General features: G+C 49.8%; 1 long non-coding RNA gene across 1 annotated transcript in view; it reads left to right on the top strand.

Annotated features, from left to right (window-relative positions):
* Positions 1–1,912: 1,912 nt before the first annotated feature.
* LOC143831374 (uncharacterized) overlaps positions 1,913–22,279 on the top strand; it is a 53,463-nt gene continuing 33,096 nt past the window's right edge. The window contains exons 1-2 of the long non-coding RNA XR_013228860.1: positions 1,913–2,047; positions 16,779–16,909. This is a non-coding gene — a long non-coding RNA (uncharacterized LOC143831374). The remainder of the gene's footprint in view (positions 2,048–16,778; positions 16,910–22,279) is intronic.

Below are 22,279 nucleotides of genomic sequence, written 5' to 3'. Positions count from 1 at the left end.
TCTGAGTGAGTATTCAGACGTGGGTCTTCCAGGCCCTAGACCAACAGGCCAGCTGTTTCACCAGACCCCCCCTTCTTTTCCAACAGGGAACCAACCTTCCTTTTCTCTTCACAACAACCCTGTGAGGTAGGTTTCCATTTGGAAAAGGGAGGACACGGCAGGGGGTGATGCAACTTTGCATAGGTTAGACCAGACTTTCTCAACCAGACATTACTTGAGGACCCTGGAAGGGTTTCCTGAATGGTGGGAGTTATTTTAAAATATATATATTTAATCTGTTAAATACTTGTCTAGTGATATGACTATATTTGGTCACGTTGACCTGCCCCCCTCCCAAAATGGCCAAATATGGGCCTGAAGGGAGTGGGAAAGAGGGGGCAGGGTTAGGGGCTTATACATAGCTATGCTTCCTAGCCGTATTTTGAACGACTGCACAAGTTCTGGGGTTTCTGGGAGCCTGAAGAATCGTTCAGGGGTTTCTCAAGGGTAAAAAAGTTGAGAAAGGCTGGGTTAGAGACAGTGGAAGGTGAGAATTTTCTCTCTCCCGAGATAGTGGAACTGACAGAGCATCCCATGAACTTGATGGCAAGTATATTTAGAATGGACCAAAGGAAAATGCTTCCTAATCCAACCAATGATTAAACGGTTGAATTCACTGCCAGAAGGATCGCCACAGCACTGATGAAGCTGTTCTGACCGAGCTGTAATATCAGGGCTCTCTCAGCCTCACCCACCTCACAGGGGGTCTGTTGTGGGGAGCGGAAAGGAAAGGCCATTGTAAGCTGCTTTGAGGCTCGTTCTGGCAGAGAAATGCGGCATATAAGAACTCTTCTTCTTAGAGAGCTCTGACAGAGCTGCTTGTGAGGACAGCTGTAAGAGAACTGTTACTAGCCCAAGGTCACCCAGCTGGCTGCCTGGAGAGGAGGAGTGGGGAATCTCCCAGGGCTGGCCAGATTAGAAGCAGCCACTCTTAAGTACTGCACCGCTGGGAGGGGGCCCCAGTCTTATGCTTGGAAGACGTCTTGTGGGGTTGAGGAGGGTGCCCCGAGATTCCTGCACGTCCGACGGATCTAGGCCTTTCTTCGGGTCGGGAGCGAAGCACCCGCCATCTGTCGGAGCCCACCCTGGAGTCTGAAGGGAGAAAGGCGCCTTGGACCAGCCCTGCCCGCGGGGCTGGCCCGTGGCCCGAAGGAAGCCGCCCGCCAGCGCCCCCGGGGATCAGCAGGCCACCGCGTCCCCACCCGCCCTTCTTTAAGCGAGCCGTTTCCATGAACGCCAGCGCGGTCACAAACGGCCAAGGATTAAAAGGAGTGACACGCATGTGTTGGGATACATAAAAAAATTACAGTCATACAAAACCAGCCTATAAATTTAAAATTCCGGTCGAGAGTTTGAACAGCCGCTTCTGAATTGCTCCATGAACTGCATGTGCAATCCGGAAGACGGCCGCGGGGGTCAGGGGGCGCCTGAGCTTTGGGCCGTAGAAATGGGAATAATTCGTGGTGGTGGTGGTGGTGGGGCTTTCCCTTCCATCTTTCGCTCCCCCCCCCCCCCAATTTTCATTTGACAGCTTCTCTGTGCCCTTGACAGCAAATATTTTGCAAGTGAAACTTTTCCTGGCACGGAGAACAAGCGCAGGGGAAGAAGTTTCACTTGCTCCATTTCTGCCTCTCAGGCAATTGTGAAAGGAGCCAGGATCCTTGCCAGGAAAAGGGGGGGGGGCGAAAAGTCTTGGCAGGCTCTCCCTCGCTCCCGCTCCTGGCCCGATGATGCCTGGGAAGCTTTCGCAGAAAAGCCTTAAAAAAAAAAAAAAACCTACAGGACATGGGACCATCGCTCCCAGGTGGGGACTGTGACGTCACAGCCGTTTCCAGGCAGGCATGTGACGTCATGTCTGGTCTGTTCCGGTCAAGCCCCTTGCCGGGGGAAAAGCAGCAAAAGAAAGCGGCTGGAGGCTGGCAGAGTAGCCCTACTGCGCCCAAGGCTGGAAACTCATTTCCCTGACCTGGAATCAACTGGATCCCCTAAAGGGATCTTTCCCTGAAAGGTTAGCTTGGGCGGGGGCGGGGTGGGTAAATGCTACTCATCCTTGGGAGGGGGTCTCAATGCAGGTTAACCCTTCCTCTCCCCTTCCTCTGTTGCCTCCTACATCCCTCGCTCGATTTCCACTGTCAGCTCCTCCGGCAGGGATCTTGCTGTCGCTTTGTAAAGCGCTTCTGCGCATCTCTGTCGCCGTATAATCAAAGAAGAAACAGCATAGTATAGCGCAGCATCCTACGGTACAGTGCAGTATACTACAGTACACGAATTGTACGAATAGTGAGATGCTTTCAAGTGGGTGGCCCCGTTGGTCTGAAGTAACCGAACGAGACCAGAGTCCAGCAGCACCTTTGTGGATTAAATAGTGGCGCTGTTTCGGTGGGCTGGTGAATGTGCCATCCAATCACAGCTGTGTTAGGGTGACCCCCGTGGGCTAGCCTTTGCCCCACCCCGGACACAACCCTTGGTGGTCTCCCACCCAGACACTGGCCAGGGCTTCTGGGATCTGAAGAAATCAGGCTAGCTTGGGCTATCCAGGGGGAGTATCTGTCCAGTAGTAGGCGGTTGACCAGGGGTAAAAGTGGCCCAGTGTGTGCGCTATATGAAGCAAGGGGGGGGGGTTCTACTATGCGCTAGCAGTGCTCGATTCGAGAACCGGGGGGGGGGCAGGAACCCTGCCTGAACTGACATGCGACCGAAGGGACAAACTTGAGTCCTAGACTGAGAGCCGGTGATTTATTTTTATGTCTGTAAAGCATTTCAGATGCTCCTACGGGCCGGTGTTGTTGTTTTGGGGGGCGACTGTGCTCTTTAGGGTCCCCCGTCCTTCGCTCTCTTACTTGGAAGTAAAGCCGTCTGGAAACCAACGGGGATAAGGTTTGACTTGTCGTCTAAAACAACCTTGCCGGGAATCTTAAAGAAGACCGTTTGTTTCGCAGCACACGAATGTCCGAAGGGCTTGTTCACACGTGCTTGTTCTGCTGATAAGGTGCGGGTGCAAAGGCGCCCTCGGGGACAATCCATCCATCGACTCCGATCCTCAGATGAGAGGTTGCCTAGCCATGCCCTCAGATCCGGAAGTGGACGGATTTCTCCGCAGCCCAGATCTGTGTATGCGCCTTGCAAACGCGATGTCCCGTATTTTTAATCCGTGTGTTATGGGGCTGAACCTATAGCAGCTACCTGTGTATACTCCTCGGAATTGGCAACCTGGAGGAGCTTCTGTCATCCTGGAGGGGCACGACTTCTGAAATGCTCTGGGATGATACGGGAGGATGTTTTTGTTTTAATCGAGTTTTAATCGACCATGTGGGGTTTCCAAGGCAAGAGCCCCTTTAAGACTCCTTCTTGTAGAAAAAAGCGGGGTATAAATCCAACTCCTCTTCTTTTTCTCTTTCACTCTTCTCGTGTGGCTCAGGGCAGGTTACAACACACCGAACATGCCTAGTTAAAACACACGGTTTAAAAATCTACAAAAGTACACATTTAAAATTCTATAGAACTATGAATGCAAGAATCCTACCTTTAAATTTACTTTATATATATAAGTATATATAGATCTCAGACTCTAGAAAACTGTGCCTTGCCTGACCACACATTCTTGCCAGGCTGAGAGAAGGCTGGCCGGCCATATAGAATCATAGAATCATAGAGCTGGAAGGGACCTCCTGGGTCATCTAGTCCAACCCCCTGCACGATGCAGGACATCCACAACAACCCTATCGCTCATCCACTGTCACCTGCCACCCCCTTGAATCTTCACAGAGTCACTGGTTCTCCAATGAAGATTTAACCGGAAAGACTTGAACAATGCAAATGGGACTTGCAGACGAATTGGGAATTGAGCCCTTTAAAAAAAAGTTTGTGATGTGATCTAAACCTTCTGTCTGTGGTGACCTCGATGTGATTCATCCTGGCCAGTCACCGCAGCCTTGCGGTCACTTGCAAGTCTTCAAAGCCTGGCAGGGGGAAGGAGCGTTCCTTCTCTTCTCCTGGGCTTATGCAGGAGTCCTTTGACAGCAGGCTGCAAGAGCAATGCAAGTCCATCCTTGGTCCTCTTCACAGCTCTGGCGAAAAAAACTGGGCTGCTTCCATCGGAAAAGCAACCCGTGCGTTTGGGAACCAAGTTTTGAGTCCAGCGGCACCTTTAAGGCCCACAAAGTTTTATCCAAGGTGCGCGGGCACACACATTCCCACAAGACGGGGATAAAGGATGTTTTCGCCCGCGAATACGGGTGTGGGTGTCTACGTGGAATAGGCTGCCTAAGGGTGTGGTGAGCTCCCCCTCACTGGCAGTCTTCAAGCAAAGGCTGGATACACACTTTTCTTGGATGCTTTAGGATGCTTTGGGCTGATCCTGCGTTGAGCAGGGGGTTGGACTAGATGGCCTGTATGGTCCCTTCCAATTCTCCGATGATTCTATGTGACAACCAGCCTCCTAGACCCTCCTTTTCATTTATCAGTTTTCTTCCAATCTGAAGGGTTCATTTATCAGTTTTCTTCCAATCTGAAGAAGAATAAGAAGAAGAGTTGGTTTCTTTTCATTACTCGAAGGAGTCCCGAAGTGGCTTCCAAGCACCTTTCCCTTCTCTCCCTGCAACACACATCCAGTGAGGTAGGTGGGGTTGAGAGAGCTCATGGGAAACTACGCTGCGAGAACAGCTCTAAGAGAACTGGGACTCACTCAGGTTCAGGGGGGACTCAAACCCGGTTCTCGATTAGAGTCGGTGGCTAGACCACTAGACCCCGCGGGCACTCACCTGCTGCCTTCCCCCTGGCTGTATGGTCTCTCAACCGCACTGAGCCTCAGGGGAGGGCGGTATATAAATATAAATAAATAAAATGAACAAGAAGGTCGAGATGGTGCAGGCTAGCCTGCTCTCCTCCTATGGGCGAAGCTAAGCAGCGCCTGCTCTTGCTAATCCTTGGATGAGCGACCACCAAGAGAGGAGAGTCTGCCCATCTCTTGCCTCGGAAACCCCGGGGAGGGGGTTCGCCCCCGACCGGTTACGACTGGAGGTGCTTTCCACCACCACCGGGTATTAGGAGACAGTGAGATGTCAAGGAAGGGATGCAGAAGTGGCACCGCGACGGAAATTGCCCTATGCTGATTCTTTAGGTCAGGGGTAGTCAAATTGCGGCCCTCCAGATGTCCATGGACTACAATTCCCATCAGCCCCTGCCAGCGAACGCTGGCAGGGGCTGATGGGAATTGTAGTTCATGGACATCTGGAGGGCCGCAGTTTGACTACCCCTGCTTTAGGTGTTCCCAGGAGGACCTTCTGTCTCTTCGGGTCCTTCGAAGGCTGCTCGTTCCAGCGGCCCAAGGGCTGCAGCCCTCTGGATCCTCGTGCTCGTGGGGAAATCCCAGGGGAGATCCTGCAGATGGAACGGGATGCTGCTGTCCAAGATGGACCCCTGGGATGACCCAGCCGGGCTGCTCCGACGTTCTCTTGAGTTCAGGTTCTTCTCTCGTCTGGGCCACCAAACGGCAAGCTGATGGGTCCAAGGCTGATTCGGTGGCTCCTTGGCTATGGGGTCCTGAGCTGCGCCCGCGGCGCCTCCAAGAGGGGGCGCAGGGAGCAGGGCTGGTTTCAGACCCGAAAAGGTGCCCGTCGGAAGGGCCACGGGGCGCAGGAGGCCAAAAACACACGGTGGAGTTTCTGCATGGCCCTCCAACAAGCCCGAGAACTGGGAAAGCCCAGTCGGGAATTTGCAAAGCTCCCTCCCTCCCTCCCTCCCTCCCTCCATTCATTCATTCATTCATTCATTCATTCATTCATTCATTCATTCATTCATTCATTCATTCATTCATTCATTCATCGATTTGTGCCGGATCCGAAGGGGGACGGATGCCTTCGTATTCCCCAACCCCTGGATGGCTTGGATGGCTGAGGCACCCCGAGTCTTTGCTCCTGGGACGGGCAACTTCCCGCCACCCCCACTTCTTTTTTCATAGGCGGGCCCCATCCTTGATAGCTGGAACCAGACGCGGGGCTCCCTGCGCCCTTCCCCAGTCCGAATGTGTATGTTACCATGCTTCACCTTCCGGGGGGGGGGGGGGAGAGGTTTAAAATAATAAATAAAATGGCGTTTCGGGCGGAGTCCAGAAAAGTCACCTATTTCGTCTGGGGCTCCGGGAGTTTCACATTATGTCGAAAGGAATTAATGCCATGCTTTAAATTAACGACCCTTGGGGTGGAGCCTTTTTTTTGGGGGGGGGCGCAACTGGGTCCCCCCTCCCTCTTTTTTATATGTAAAAAAAAATCAATCTCTCATCAGCCCAGCCATAAATCCGCTTTACGGTCGCCGCTGTCAATGCAGCCCTCCTTGGCTTCTGAAGCCCCCCGAGATACAAAGCGGCGCGATTCAAAGTCGGAGCCATAAAAAGTTGCAGATGCCGGGAAGCGGCAGACCAGCCGGGGGGGGGGGGGATGGAGGGGGGGCGGTGTCGCCTGGCTGCCGCGGTTCGGCGGAGAATGAGGCCGGTGACGTCAGCGACCTTCCAGACAGCTTCAAATGGCTCCTTTGAAAAGGCCTGCCCAGGAATGCCGCCTCGGAGCCGTCGGGCTGGGGGGGGGGGAGGGGGAGAGCCCTCCTCCAGCCCCCAGACCCCTGCGCTGGATGCTCGTCAATAGGACAGCAGGGAGACTGAGCTCAATTCCTGGAACCTTTTCTCTCTGTCGCAGGGCCTGGAAGACCTGGCTGGTCACAGGGTGACCCCACCCCCCCAGCCCACCCCGACCTGGATGGCCCAACTGGGCAGGCGTCGGAAGCTGAGATAGGGTGGGCAGGGGCCAGTACTTGGGCGGGAGATCTCCGAGGGGGTCGAGGGTGGGGTGGTCAGGCGGTGGCAGGCCTGGCAAACGCCCCTTGCCCTCCATGGCCTTGAAACTCTCCCAGGGTCCTCCTAATAGGCGGATGTTCCAATTATGAGCATTTTATTATATTGGATATTTTCCCTTACCTGCCCTGAGCCAGCTGGGTAGGGCAGGCTATAAAAATTGTTATTGTTATGGTCTTGGAATCCTGGAATTGTTATGGTGCTCCTCAGCCTCACCCACCTCACAGGGTGTCTGTTGTGGGGAGAGGAAAGGGAAGGCGACTGTAAGCTGCTTTGAGCCTCCTTCAGGTAGAGAAAAGTGGCATATAAGAACCAACTCTTCTTCTTCTTCTTCTTCTACATGTGTGGTCGAACTTCATCTAGTGGCTCAAACATATGATGGGTCTCATATAGGCTGGTTAAGAGACAAAGTGTTTGTGCGCATAAGTAAGTGTGTATGGGAGAAACATGGAGAAGGGGTAAGAGGATGCAGAGATGGAAAGGTGCCTTTATAGGGAAGGGAACATGTCATAAAATCTTTTATTATCAACTTTAGTATTATCAATTACCACATAACACTGTTCAAAGTATTATGCAATTTTATGTGTTAACTGATCAATGTCATGGGTGTGGCGGGCACGTTATGAAATAGCGAAATCGTAGGTAGTTTGCCATATGAGTACATTTGTAGACTGATTGCTTAATTGGGTACCCTAGGGGAAATGCGGGCATTGCTGGAACAGAGCACTTTTGTCTGGAAGAGACCCCTTGGTTTCTGTAGAGCAGGGGTAGTCAACCTGTGGTCCTCCAGATGTCCATGTACTACAATTCCCATGAGCCCCTGCCAGCAAACGCATCTGGAGGACCACGGGTTGAATACCCCTGCTGTAGAGCATAGATGTTAGACCCACCGGCCTGAAGACCATAAACCAGAATATGGCTGAAAAATCCCAAGAGCATTTGGATGCCCCTGGACTCCAACAAGAAACCCCAGTCATACTTCTTTCCACACTGGCTCTGTCTCCATGCCTTGTTGGAGTGATGCTCAGTGATAAGGAGCAGATTGTGAGTGGGTGGGCAGGAAGGCTTGTGTCACCTGTTGGCTCTCGTGGTCCTTTCTTGCATGCTGGTTGCCACTTTGGGGTTGGAAGGCAAATTTCCTCCAGGCAAGACTGGCCAGAGATTCTAGTTATTTTTTTTGGGGGGGGGGAGAATCATCTAGGCATGGAACTGGGGTCACTGTGGGTGGGCAGGTAGTTGTGAGTTTCTGCATTGTTGGACTAGATCAGGGGTAGTCAACCTGTGGTCTTCCAGTTGTCCATGGGAATTGTAGTCCATGAACATCTGGAGGACTACAGGTTGACTACCCCCTGGACTAGATGACCCCGGAGGTCCCTTCCTACTCCATGATTCTATGAAAAGAATCCTTCCACATGACCCATAGGTTTCCAGATATTATCGGGCAAAATGGAAAAGGATCAAGCTGCAATATTTCCCATAGCTGTGGAGGAAACATACAGAGGGTACGATAGCTATTGGATTAATCCCATTTATTTGAAATGGCAACCACCCAATGGCTGGTGCATGCGTTAAAGAAATGTCTGGGGGTGAGAAGCATGCCTGGAAGACTTATCCCATTCCCAGGCACAACAGTAGACAATGCTTACGCAGTGCGTAATAGCAAGTCATTCTCTCCTACGCATTATTCATGCACCTTCACAGTCTCTCATGAACACCCACAAGAATATGCATTCCATTCTCGAATCCCTGCACATCGTTTTGCACCTGTCTACTAAAGTCAAATGCTCATTTCGACAGCAGCTAAGGAAGACACAAAGAGACGACTCTTTTATGCATTCATAAATTCCCAAAGAGCGCATATTCATGAGGCCCGAAGGTACCTGCTGTGGAAATGAGTTGGACGCGGCATCAATATTCAGCATTAAAAGAGATGCCCTTTCCCTTCTTCAAACATATTAAAAGATAATCATCACCACGATCATCGCAGAGCCACTAATGTGGAGTGCAAGGTCTCTTCCCCAAGGAGCCTACAGTCTAGAATGGGATAGAAGGGAGGGTGAGAAGGTCGAAAAAGGGAAGGATGTCATTCCAGTTATACATGCCCAGTCTGACTTCCACTGCAAGACAATGACTCATCTTTCAGGGAAAAGGCGGATTCAGAGTGAAATGTTGGCAGAAGTAGTCCCAGGCGTAAGGTGCAGCAAAAGAGAAACAAGAGAGGCTTTGGAGAAGACACAGGTACACACCTTAGACCAGTGGTCCCCAACATTTTTGAGGCTGGGGACCGGCAGGGCAACTGCCGGGCCGCGCATGCCGCGCATGCGCCATGAGCAGGCAAAATCGTGCATGCGTGGCCGAAATCATGCATGTGCGGCACTTTCACGCATGCGTGATTTTGGCCACGTATGGCGCGTGTGCGCATGCGCGGCCTGGCCACGCATGCGCGATGCGCGGGTGCGGCCCTGATTCCGTCTCCCCCCCTCCCGCAGTAAGAAGCTCCCCGGGCCGCAAGCTTGTGGCCTGGGAAGTTTTTTACTGCGGGGGGGGGGCAGGGAGAGAGAGCCGCAGCCCAGCGCCAAGGCTTTCGCGGCCCGGCACCGGGCCGCAGCCCACAGGTTGGGGACCACTGCCTTTGACTCAGGCCATCAGGGTTAGTATCGCCGACTCTAACTGGCAGGAGCTCTTCAGGGCAGTCTTTTTCAACCTTTTGACCTGAGGCAGCAAAGGTTTAAATGGCCGGGGCCCTTCCTCTCCCCTCCACTTCCCATATCCTCCATTATTGGTCAAGCAGCCCAAATAAGGGTAGGATTTTTTTTTAAATTTAAAAATCATTTCCTCCTCCTTTGCTCAGAGCCAGAGACAGCCGGCTCACGGTCCTCACAGTACTGTACTGCGGTTGGGAAACCCTCCTTCACGGTCTCAGACAGAGGTCTTTCCCATCACCGACACCCTATTCCTTTTAATTTAAGGAATAAATTTAAGGCCTTACAGAGGTTGGGATCCACATACCTGAGGGACTGCCTATTGGCCTATGCCCCCTGCAGGGCCTTACGCTCTACGGGTGAAAACTTACTGGTCATTCCCGGCCCCAGGGAAGCGCGCATAGCCTCAACCAGGGCCAGGGCCTTTTCGGTCCTGGCCCCTACCTGGTGGAACGAGCTCCCGGGTGAGCTGTGGGCCCTGCAGGATCTTTCAGCATACTGCAAGGCCTGCAAAATGCAGTTCTTCCACCAGGTCTGTGGATGAGGCTGGGGTTGGTGAGGTAGATCGATACCCCCTCCCCCCAGGGTTTGAGTAGTAGACCTCCTTTTCCACACCTCTAGTAGTAGGGGTTGGGAGTGAGTTTTCCGCCATGTTGGGTTCTTTTGATGTCTTTTAATGGGAGTTTTAATGGGAATTTTATAAGACATTGTAACCCGCCACGAGCCAGTTAGGGAGTGGTGGGGAATAAATTGAAAAATAATAACAACAACAATAATTGGAGATGCTGGGGTTCAAACCCTGGTCCTTCTCCATGTAAAGCAGAGACTCCTCCACCAAGCTGCAGGCCCTCCTGAGACAGTGTGAACTTCAAGTGGCTGAGGTGGTGGAGACAGAGCTGCCAAAGCCTTTAAACGTCAAAATATTCAAGAGGGACATTTTCATGTTTGAAGACCACGAGGAAGAGGCATGCAATCCCCACCCTCCGAAAGGGCCTGTGAATGTTAACATCACACAAAACATTTCATTAAAAACTTCGCCTGTCACATAAAACCTCTGTCAAAGAACCGCCAACTTCCTTCCCCCATTCTTTGTGACTTTGCAGTTCGGAGGGCTGACTCAGAAAACCCGACTGCACACTTTCGGGACCAAGAGGGAACTCTGCTGACCCCGTGGCTGGCTCCGTAAGCAGCAAAACTAACAAACTGCAGAGTCACAAGGGATGGCCTGAGTGTTCAAAGCAAAGAGCCAAAACGTGCTCCATTCCATTTAGTGAGATGGCCGTTCGCTTTAATAAGGGCGGGACTGCAGCCAAAGTGAATTAAAGTCAGCTGAAAGGGGCACGGCTACTGTTGATGTTGCAGGAGCTTTTGCCCTTTTGTTTTCCCTTTCTTCTCCAAATTCTTACAATGTGCCAGATGACATCGTAGGCATATTCAGTGCTGTCAAGTCACTTCCAACCTATGGCGACCCAATGCCTTCATGTCCTCCAAATGGTCCTGTAATTAACAGCCTTGTTCAGGTCTGGCAAACTGGAGGCTTCCTTGGCTGAGTCCATCCATCTCCTGCTGGGTCTTCCTCTTTGCGTTCAAAAAACGAAAAACGAAAAGATGATGGTAGTTCCAGGTGGGAGCGGTATTGGTCTCATGCAACAGGACAAATTCAAATGAGTAGCCGTGTGGGTCTGAAGTAGCACAATAAAATCAGAGTCCAGTAGCACCTTTAAGAATAAAGAAGAATATGAATAAATCTTTGTTGGCCTTAAAGGCAACAGGACAAAGTTTGAGTTTAAGATCAGCAAAGTTTCATTCTGGGTTGACAAAGGGACAGAACCCATTGAATCAGGCTAACACCTTCACGATGCAGGGCTGGTTCGCGGCCCAAGCAGCACTGCCCAAATAGGTAGGCCACTGATGCAGGTAAAAGGGACGGATGTAGCTTCTGCCTGTCCTCACCTGTGCTGGTGCCACTGCCTCCGGGGCTCAAGGCAGCCTGCAGAGGAAGCCCTCCCCCCTCGGGCTTCGGGAGGAGGCTTCTTAGATTCGACGGGTCCTGTTTCCAAGATGAAGGAGATCATTCCTCCCTGCCTTATCCTTTGGAGAGGCCAAGCAGCTGCACCGGTCCCACGCAAAGCCCAGAAACAAGCTGTACACAGGACGTTTTACTGGGTAGAAAACCTTTCTCAATATCTGGACACTGTAATGGAATACGGACAGAGGTCATTTATAGCAGGGATCCTCAACCTGTGGTCCTCCAGATGTTCATGGACTACAATTCCCATGAGCCCCTGCCAGCAAACGCTGGCAGGGGCTCGTGGGAATTGTAGTCCATGAACATCTGGAGGACCACAGGTTGAGGATCCCTGATTTATAGGAGTCTAAGTACTCACCCCTTCGCATTTTCAACTACACAGTATTATTCATCTTAGCCTTAATCAGTTCTGTACAGACTTTTGCTGTTGGGGTGGGAATATCATATCTGTAGGCTCCTGCCTCTCCCTCACTAAGAAAAATCATACTTTTCTTTGGGGGGGGGGTTCAGGTCTTGGGCATAACTCCGTGTCCTTCACCCTAGTCTGCAGATTTATTAATCCCTCTCCCAAGACCTGAATAGAGAGATTTAATTTCTGGCTCAGACACATTTATTTGGATTGATGGTTCATCTGACTTCCGGGATCTCCTTCAATACTGCCTGTAAATGTCTTGGATGTTCCTCCTGGGTTTCACCTCACATTACTACAACACCAAGGTAAAGAGCATTCTCCCAGCCCCACTAAATGCCAAGACGGCCAACCTTTGAAAGGTTGCCGTCACTTCACGCAAAGGGCTCTGCCATCCGCTCAGCAGCATGCCCCTTCTGCTGCTCCTCCTGATCCCAGGTTATCTTGACAGTTCATAGTGTTCTAGAATCACAGAATCATAGAGCTGGAAGGGGCCATACAGGCCATCCAGCCCAACCCTCTACTCAATGCAGGATCAGCCTAAAGCATCCAGGAGTCATAGAATCCTAGAGTCAGACGGGGCCAGACAGGCCATCTCGTCCCACCCCCTGCTCAGTGCAGAATCAGCCTAAAGCATTGAGGAGAAGCATCTGTCCAGCCACCGCTTGAAGACTGACTGTCCATGATCTCTAGCAGATATTGTTCTCCACATACTTTAAACCCATTACCACAAGTCCTATCCTCTGCTGCCAACAGGAACCTTTCCCTACCCTCCTCTAAGTCAGGGCTAGTAAACCTGTGGTCCTCCAGATGTTCATGACTACAATTCCCATGAGTCCCTGCCAGCGATTGCTGGCAGGGGCTCGTGGGAATTGTACTCCATGAACATCTGAAGAACCACAAGTTGACTATCCCTGCTCTAAGTGATGTTAAAGAGAGCAATCATCTCAACCTCCTCTTCTCTTGGTTGAACATTCCCAAGTGCCTTAGCCTTTCTTCCTAGGGATCGGTTCTATACACTGGCCCTTTTTTCCTGACCCCACTTACACCTCTTGGCTCAGTGTGAGTCCCTTTTAGGCAGGGATAATCCTAAAGGCAAATGGGAATTTTCAGTGCAATCATAAGGACGCTTCCATAAGAGCAGGGATTTATGTCTGAGTCGACTTGCTAAAATTACTTCTCTAATCTCCTCCTTCAATCATTTCCACTGGCTTTATAACTCTCCAAGACCTTTATTTCTTGAGTTTGGTATCCCTTCTCTTAGTTCTTCTTTGCCCCAACTTTCCTCAGAGGGCAGCTGCAGAACAGCTGGATTACAGTCTAATAACCCTGGATGACCCATGCAAGTTGGATCTTGTCAGATGTCAAAAGCTAAGCAGGGTTGACCCTGGCTAGTAATTGGATGGGAGACCGCCAAGGAACACTAATGTCATGACACGGAGGCACGCAATGGGAACCCCCCCCCGAACATCACTTGGCTGGGTACCAGACAACCTTAGGCTCTCTCCTGGCTACTCAACACACATGCCATACAATAAATAAATAAAAAGGAGTCCAGTGGCACCTTAAAAGACAAGGTTTTGGACAGTATGAACTTTCAAGAATCAGTGCTCCCCTCTTCATCAGCATTGACAGAGGAAGCTTCTACCAGGGATTCCCAATCAGGGGTCCCCTGCAGGGCTGTAGGAGCACCAGCAGAGTCCATGGTTTTTCCCCTCCTGCCTTAATGAACTTGGCCACAACCAAGGAAACTGTTCACCTCCACCTGGAGGGCTTGGTGAGTTGACCGTGGGTGTTAAAATCAAGGGGAGGAGTCAGTTGTGGAGTTGTGTGCGGGGTCTGGGTTGCCTTCTTAGCTTCTGCCTTCCTTTCTGGCCTACATGAGGTGGAACTACCGTAGTAGAAGTAAAGGCGAGGAGAAGGAATAAAAGGAGGGTAAAAGGTGCAGATGATTATGTCACTTCCGGGGGTGTGGTAGGGAGGTGTGACCAGCTGTCATCAATTCCAGTGGTCCTTGAAGCCTGAAAATGTATTTTGTGGGCTCAATGTTTTGGGTTCAATGTTTGAAAAAACCTGGCTTATAGCTTGCAAATCTTATTGGCCTCTAATGCACTCCTGGACTCATATCTAGCTGTTATGCTTTCGTCTGTTGCTTTACCTTGTTGTTTCTGAATTTCCGAAAAGACTTTTTGTTGGAATGCTGTCCTAGTTGAGACGTTATTTTTATTTGTTATATTGATATTGTTCTATGTAAATGTTCTTCAGTGTTTTATGTAAACTGCCCAGAGCCTTAGGGAAGGGCGGTATAAAATCTATATAAATAAATATACTGCCACTCATGGCGACAGCTGTCTTGTGGCGGTTTACAATATAAAGTAAAAATCATAACAAAACCCCACAATCCTTCAAATATTTATTTTGGGGTTTGTGTGTGAAGGACTTTACCAAACTGCCAGCTTGATGTAGTGTTTGGGAGTGTGGATTGTTAATCTGGCAAGTCAGGTTTGATTCCATGCACCCCCACATGCAGCCAGTTGGGTGACCTTGGGCTCGCCACAGCACTGATAAAGCTGTTCTGACTGAGCAGGAATATCAGGGTTCTCTCAGCCTCCCCTCACTCACAGGGTGTTTGTTGTGGGGAGAGGAAAGGGAAGGCGAATGTAAGCTGCTTTGAGACTCCTTCAGGTAGAGAAAAGTGGCATATGAGAACCAACCTTCTTCAGTAATATGAGGGCTCTTTCAACCTTACCTCCCTCACGGGGTGTCTGGGGACAGGCAAGGGAAGTTGAATGAATGTAAGCCATTTTGAGACTCCTTTGGGTAGAGAAAAGTGGCATATATGAACCAATTCTTCTTCTTCTTCTTCTTCTTCTTCTTGAAGAAGAAGAAGAAGAAGAACAGCTCCCCCCCCCCCAGGTTTATCCTCTTTCCATGGGCTGCTTCTTCTCATTGACTTATTGAATTAAGAAGACTGGGATGTTGCAAGCAGCCAGGCTGGGCTTCCTCTCCAGTCGACCCAAGGCTAACTTGGCTCTGCCACCCAATCCTTGCATTTCCACACAGTGACCAGAGGATAAATGTTTCAGTGTGCATTTAATGTACTGGAAGAATTGTTGTCTCACAATCATTATTGATCATGAACAGTAGCTCTTCCACATCACACTGTTCTGGATGAATTAGTATGAATTTGCATATAGCCTCAGCACATGTCTTAAGCACCTTCTTTACCTGAATTGGTTACTATAGAGCAAGGAGGACTGTTCTGTACATTGCCAGAGCTGTGTGCCAAGGGCTAGAAATGGACTTTGCAGTACAGTCAGATCTCATTTTTCACATCTCGTGCTTTCTTGGGCAAGAGGAGAAGCAGCATTTCTCATGTGTAGCAGTAGTACAGATGGACTCCAGAAGTATTCTGCTGGTTCCTGGTGACTGTTAAGAAGAAAACTACGTGTTTAAAGATCCTGGAGGGCTGAATTGATTTCCAAAATATTAGTTGCTTGGAAAGCCAAGGATCTAAACAGAAGAAGAAGAAGAGTTGGTTTATATACCCCACTATTCACTGATGGAGGTAGAGACAGATTTTATTTTCCTGGGCAAGATCACTGCAGATGGGGACTGCAGCAAAGAAATTAAAAGAGGCTTGCTCCTGGGGAGGAAAGCTATGGCAAATCTAGACAGCATCCTAAAAAGCAGAGGCATCACCCTGCCAACGAAAGTATGTCTAGTCAAGGCTATGGTCTTCCCAGTTGCAATGTATGACTGCGAAAGTTGGACCATAAGGAAGGCCGAGCATCAAAGAATTGAGGCTTTTGAACTCTGGTGCTGGAGAAGACTCTTGCGAGTCCCTTGGACTGCAAGGCGAACAAACCGGTCAGTCCTAGAGGAGATCAGCCCGGACTGCTCCTTAGAAGGCAGATCCTGAAGATGAAACTCAAATACTTTGGCCACCTCATGAGAAGGAAGGACTCCCTGGAGAAGAGCCTAATGCTGGGAGCGATTGAGGGAAAAAGAAGAAGGGGATGACAGAGAATGAGGTGGCTGGATGGAGTCACTGAAGTAATTGGTGCAAATTTAAATGGACTCCGGGGAATGGTGGAAGACAGGAAAGCCTGGAGGATCATTGTCCATGGGGTCGCGATGGGTCGGACACGACTTCGCACCTAACAACAACAAATTCACTGACTGAAGGAGTCTCCAAGTGGCTTACAATCACCTTCCCTTCCTCTCCCCACAACAGACACCCTGTGAGGTAGGTGAGGCTGAGAGAGTTCTGACAGAACTGCTTGGTCAGAACAGCACTATCAGGGCTGTGACAAGCCCAAGATCACCCAGCTGGCTGCATGTGGAGGAGTGCAGAATCAAACCCGGCTTGCCAGATCAGAAGCAGCCGCTCTTAACCACTCTACGATGCTGGTAGATAATGTAGACATAGGGATTAGTGTGTCTGTTACCTAATGGAAGAAGGGAGCCATTTCACCTATTATTTTTATTATTACACTAGTAATACAGTAATGGGCTTGGGACGGTTCACAACTTTTAAAACCAATATTCAGTAAAAAATGAAAGCATGGTAAACTGTATTAAACAGATTTATCATTCCTAAATAAAAATGTTCCTTCTTCTGCCATGCCATCATTTTGTCTGGACTCCTAATTCTTCTTTCAGCCATACAGAAGATCTAGCCAAAGGACAAAAGTCAGCACTGAAAATGCAAAACAGGGTGACAACTGCTATTCCTTTCTTTTTATACGCTAGGTATTGCAACATTTCAGGCAAGATTTCAGAGCCATAAATGCTTGCAACTGCATCAAAAGAAAGTTACAAGGAGGAAGGAACCCACAATTATTGTCGAGAAAAACAGCTCAATCAGAGGAAGCGGAAAGCTGGCAAGTTCCCTTTCATTGCTCTTTGGTATGGTCTCTGTTCCGCCCCCTGATCTCCCACAACAACCCCCCCCCCTTCTTCTTTTTAATAAATCGCCAGCCATTCTGGTAAACACTTTACTGGCAGCCTATAAGAACCACTTGTCCCCTCAATCCCCTAACGTTGTTTAGCTGGGCAAAGGTATTTTTAAACAGTGGACACTAACTGTATTGATTTTTTGGTGAACTTAGAGATGAATGATAAAACCAGATAGTCGCCATGATTTGTGGCCTCTGGCACATCACAAATTCTCTTTCAGAGGGGATCAGACTGGTGCTCAGTTGCAGTGAGTGGAAGACAATTCACACATCTTTGGCCCGGATCTGGACGTCCAGACTAACCCAGGTTTGTTAGAACTTGGAAGCCAAATAGGGTCAGCCCTGGCTAGTGCTTGGTTGGGAGAATCTCTGCCTTATGGGGTTGCCACAAGTTGTCTGCAACTTCATAGCCCTTTCCACCACCATGTAAGTTATTCATTCATTCATTCATTCATTCATTCATTCATTCATTCATTCATTCATTCATTCATTCATTCATTCATTCATTCATTCATTCATTCATTCATTCATATACTGCCCTCCACGAAGGCTCAGGGAGGTTTATGTCAAACAGGGGCCCATTCTGCACACATAGGATAATGCTTTGACAGCTGGGTTTTCCTGTGCGAAACAGGAAAATCGACTTCTAAAGTGCATTGAAAGTGCATTATCTACTGTGTGCAGAATAGGCCAGGAACAATACAAATAACCCAGTTTATAATAATACAGTTGTAACAATAACAACATTATGTAGAACACTGGGGAGAACAATAAGTCACTGAGGGCCCAGTGGGCCCAGTTAAGTCTGAAGTGATGGCTGTAGGAGGGAAGCTCGGGGGGGGGGGGCGGTGACGGGAAGTGGTGGTTCAGGTCAATCTCAACCAAATGCCTGGTACTCCCTTTTGCATGCCCTGTGGAACTGTTCAAGTTCCGTCAGGGCCCTGATCTCCTCTGGGAGCTCGTTCTGCCAGGTGGGGGCCAGGATGGAGAAAGCTCTGGCCCTGGTTGAGGCCAAGCGAGCTTCCTTGGGGCCAGGGATCATCAGACAGTTGGAGGTAGTGGAGCATAAGGCTCTTTGAGGGGTGTAGGCAGAGAGGCAATCCCTCAGGTACACTGGGCCCAGACCACGTATACAGGAGTAGTCTAAGGATTTGCAGGCCCATAGCACCAGAGCCAGTTCAAGGATTTGGGGGGCTGTAGCAGAGTATAATTGCTGCAGTAGCAACTAGACTGGAGGCAGAGCCCCCCCCCCAGTGGAAACGGGTAGATTCAAGTGGGTAGCCACGTTGGTCTGAAGTAGCAAAACAAAACTTGAATCCAATAGCAACTTTACCAACAAAGATTTATTCAGGGTGTAAAGCGGTGTCACTCCAAATCTCCTTAAAGTGTGAAAAGGGGGGAGGAGAGAGATTGTGACCCCGATCCATGGGGGGGGGGAAGGCACAGTGTGGGCCCTCTGGTATCACAGGGCCCTTGGCACTTGCCATATGTGCTACATGGATAAACCGACCCTGTTTTTATCCGGCTTCTGCAAAGAACTCAGAGGAACTTGAGAGTCAGAGAGATTAAGGGATGGGGGGAGAAGGAAAGGAAATATCCCCTCCATTTTCTCCTTACAGCATTCCTGTGGGATTCTTAGACTGACAGAAAGTGCTTGGCTCAAAGTCATGGCTAAGTTGAACCCAGAGCTTTCTGACACCAGCCAGTAGGTGCCAACCTCCAGGGATGAGCTGGACACCTCATTGCAGCTGCTCCCCAGAAGACAGAGATTGGTTCCCCTGGAGAAATCTATTCCCCCCTCTATGGCATTGTACCCTGCTGAGGTCCCGCCCTCCTGCAGACCTTGCTCTCCTCCAGGCCCCGCCTCCAAAATCTTCAGGTATTTCCCCAACCAGTCAGGTTGCGTCCCCTCGGGGACAGCTAGCAGGACAAATAGGGGCCCAGCGTCGGCAGGAAAACAGCCTGGGAGGGAAGGCTGCAGCTGCAGTTCCTCTGCTCTCCTCTCCTGGGCCAAATCACTCCCAACCTGCTAGGGAAAGTTGGTTCCACAAGGCCAGGTTGGTCTGTAAACAGGCCAACCTCTTTCTAAAGTCTACGGAATGTGGTGGGATAGAAATTGAACGAACAAACAAACAAATAGGAAAAGCTTGCATGATCAAGCTGAAAGCGATGGTGTAAAAACCCTGTAGTCCTTAAGCATGTTTGGGCTGGGATGGTTTTCTTTGCAAATGCCTTCTTGGCTATCTCCTCTTATGCATTGGGGGGAGGGTAGCTAATATCCCATGGTCCCTCTTCCACATTTCCTTGGAGGGTGGGGGACAGCCTTCACGCAGGAGTCGTGACTGCATAGTTCTGTCGGTCCCTTCTCCGACACGAGAGAAAATTGTACATTGCCTCGAGGGATAAGATGATGCGGTAGATTTGGATGTATGTGTGTTATATGGGTCTCACCCAACTCTGCACGTCAGTGGCCCATGAGATTATCCCAGGCATGAAAAGCTCTCATTATTTCTAAATGTTCAGTGTCTTGATTACAGGTTAGGTAATTACAGTTCCCTGGCTTGCAGTTGGAGCTTGGTGGGTCAGAGTTTCTGAGGCTGTAGCACGATACATCGGTTTCTGAAGAGCGGAGCGGGAGGAGGGGCCTGTCTCTGGCGGAGAGACAGCCCGTGCATGTGCGCTTGGTGCCCCACTAGGCCTTCCGCGCAAAGGACATAAATCACACGAGGAATGTGCAAATCAACCCTTTCCCAAGCCCTGTAGCCTACAAATGATGAGGGACGATGATTGAAAAGAGTTGGCTTCAAGAGTTTGCTTCGTACACAAAATGCAAGTTGGGGGGGGGGGGAGGATGGACTCCCCACCCCCCTTTAGGATCAAATTGAAGACAAGACTGTTTTTAAAAGCCCCGTGCTTATAAAAAAAGAAGGAACAGGGGACGAGGGCAGATGTTAAGAGGAGGCTGGCCGACAGTCTTGTAAACCCCGTGAGCGGACTTCACAGCTACAGCGGAGGGGGGGGGGAAACACAACCCGCACGCGTATTCCCAGCATGCACTAAAACATTCTGCCGTCTTGTATTATATTTAATGCCGTCTAAAAGAAGCTGTGAACTGGTGCTTGGAAAGTCCGGCAGTTACAGGATGTCACAGAATGACCGTCGCGACCATGGCTGGGTTCTAGACCTGCTCTGGGGAGCTGATTCTGGGGAGACGCCCCTCCCCCCTTCGTTTGGGAATCCCACAATTGCTCCTTAAGGTCTTGGTTTGATATGCCTGTGCTGCGTTCGTCACCCAGAGACTTTTGATTCTCTGCTTGGCTCTTGAAATGGTCCTTCCGTTGCCTCTCTCCTCTTGTTTCCCTTGCAAAAAGTGGTTTCAAAACACCTTAAGGGAGCTGGACTGTATTTTATGTTACACTATTGAATTAATATTGATACATAGTGGGATAAGGGGCGTCTGGCTTGGGCGCACCATACTGTCCCTGCAGTCATGACTTCTGCAGTTGCTGCTGCTGCTACTACTGCTACTACTGCTGCTGCTGCTGCTACTACTACTACTACTACTACTACTACTACTACTACTACTATTACAACATCATAATGATATATGACTATTGCTGTTTGTCTTAAGTATATATAATCCAAAGGTACATAATTCAGGGTCTTTCCTGTGGTGGCCCCCAGGCTGTGGAATAACCTCCCTTTGGTAATCACCTGGCACTTTGATTACATTGTTTTCGCCACCTGGTAAAAACACACCTCTTCACCTAGGCCTTTGATATCTAGGGGCTTTACGCACCGGGATCTTTGTAGCAAATTGGTCACTGAATGAAAAATCGCCATTTAAAATAGTGGAATTCGTCGTTATGCATACCTGCCTTTGTAGTGGAATCCAGTTGCGTTTTGTAGCGTTTCCCACAGGCTTCCGGTCTCGGCAGAAATCGCTAGAAAGGAAGCGCTATTGCCGAGCTCGTCCCGCCCCTGGCCGTCAAGCAGCCAATGGGCAGCCGTTAGCATGCTCCCAAACAGCCCCTTTCCCTTTAAGAAAGGTTTTTTTTTTAAAAAAAACAGACCCATTGTAACAAATCTGTGTAGATTCGTTGCTACGGAGAGACCCATCCAGCTGCCTAATGTGTTTGAGCTGTCGTTTGATTGTTTGATCGTTGCCACGCTGCCTCCGAGTGGAAAAAAAAAATCCCCCCCCCTCTCACGGGCCCGATTTTCGGCTGAATGAATGTGTAAAAATTAATGGGAAAATACATCAGCAAACGGGCTTTTCTGTGGTTTGTGCTTAGTGACTAAAGGGGAAGGACTGAAGCCAGGGAAGCCTCTAAACAGAAAGAGGCTCGCTGGTGCGTTTATCCCCGCTCGCTCGGAGAAAAAAAAATGGCGATCGCTTCGCCGGAAGATCAGAGAAGAGAGCCAGGGGGAGGGACTTTGTAGAAACCGCAACAATGTTAACGCACAGGTCTTTTTCGCTAGTGTTGCAGATTGGTTGCAGGAGTGTATCGCTTTCCGGAGGGTGAATCCACTTTTGGGGATTTCCCTGAAAGCGCTACAAGGAAGCGCTTTTTGCAGATTGGTTTCAGGTGTGTGGCAGATTGTTGACGACGTCGTGCGTTATGGCAAATAGCGTTTTCAATTAGCAACCATTGTGCGATTTTGAAGGCGTGCAAAAAGCCCCTAGTTTCCTCTGTGTGCTGTCCTGCCAGGGTGTGAGGGAGGGTGGGGGGAAGGAGGAGGTTATGCTTGAAATGTTTTTTAAAAATCTATTTAAGATTATTTCATTCTGTCTTGTTTTGAGCCACCCTGAGGACCTTTGGGTGAAGGTGCAGGATATAAACGAGCAAACAAACATTCATTCATTCCATGCGTAATGCCACAGACTGCCCCGAAACGCATACCCCATTGCTGTAAGTCAGGGGTAGTCAACCTGTGGTCCTCCAGATATCCATGGACTACAATTCCCATGAGCCCCTGCCAGCATTAACTGGCAAGGGTTCATGGAAATTGTAGTCCACGGACATTTGGAGGACCACAGGTTGACTACCCCTGCTGTAAGTGACAAACGGCTGGTCACTTTTAATACATCAAGATTGTACCTTTTAAGCAATACGCAGAGTCCCCTCTTAGTTGTCTGTTTTCTAAACTAAAAAGTCTCAGACTGGCCAGCCCCTCCTCATAGGGAAGGTGTATCAACCCCCTAATGTTCTTGGCTTGCCCTCCTCTGTACTTTTCCCAGATATGCCATGTCCTGTGACCAGAACTGAGCTCAAGATTCCAAATGCAGCCTCA

The sequence above is a fragment of the Paroedura picta genome, chromosome 3, assembly GCF_049243985.1.
Source record: "Paroedura picta isolate Pp20150507F chromosome 3, Ppicta_v3.0, whole genome shotgun sequence".
NCBI classification, from domain to species: domain Eukaryota; kingdom Metazoa; phylum Chordata; class Lepidosauria; order Squamata; family Gekkonidae; genus Paroedura; species Paroedura picta.
Note: the sequence above shows the minus strand (reverse complement) of the source record. Positions and strands in the feature narration are given on the sequence as shown.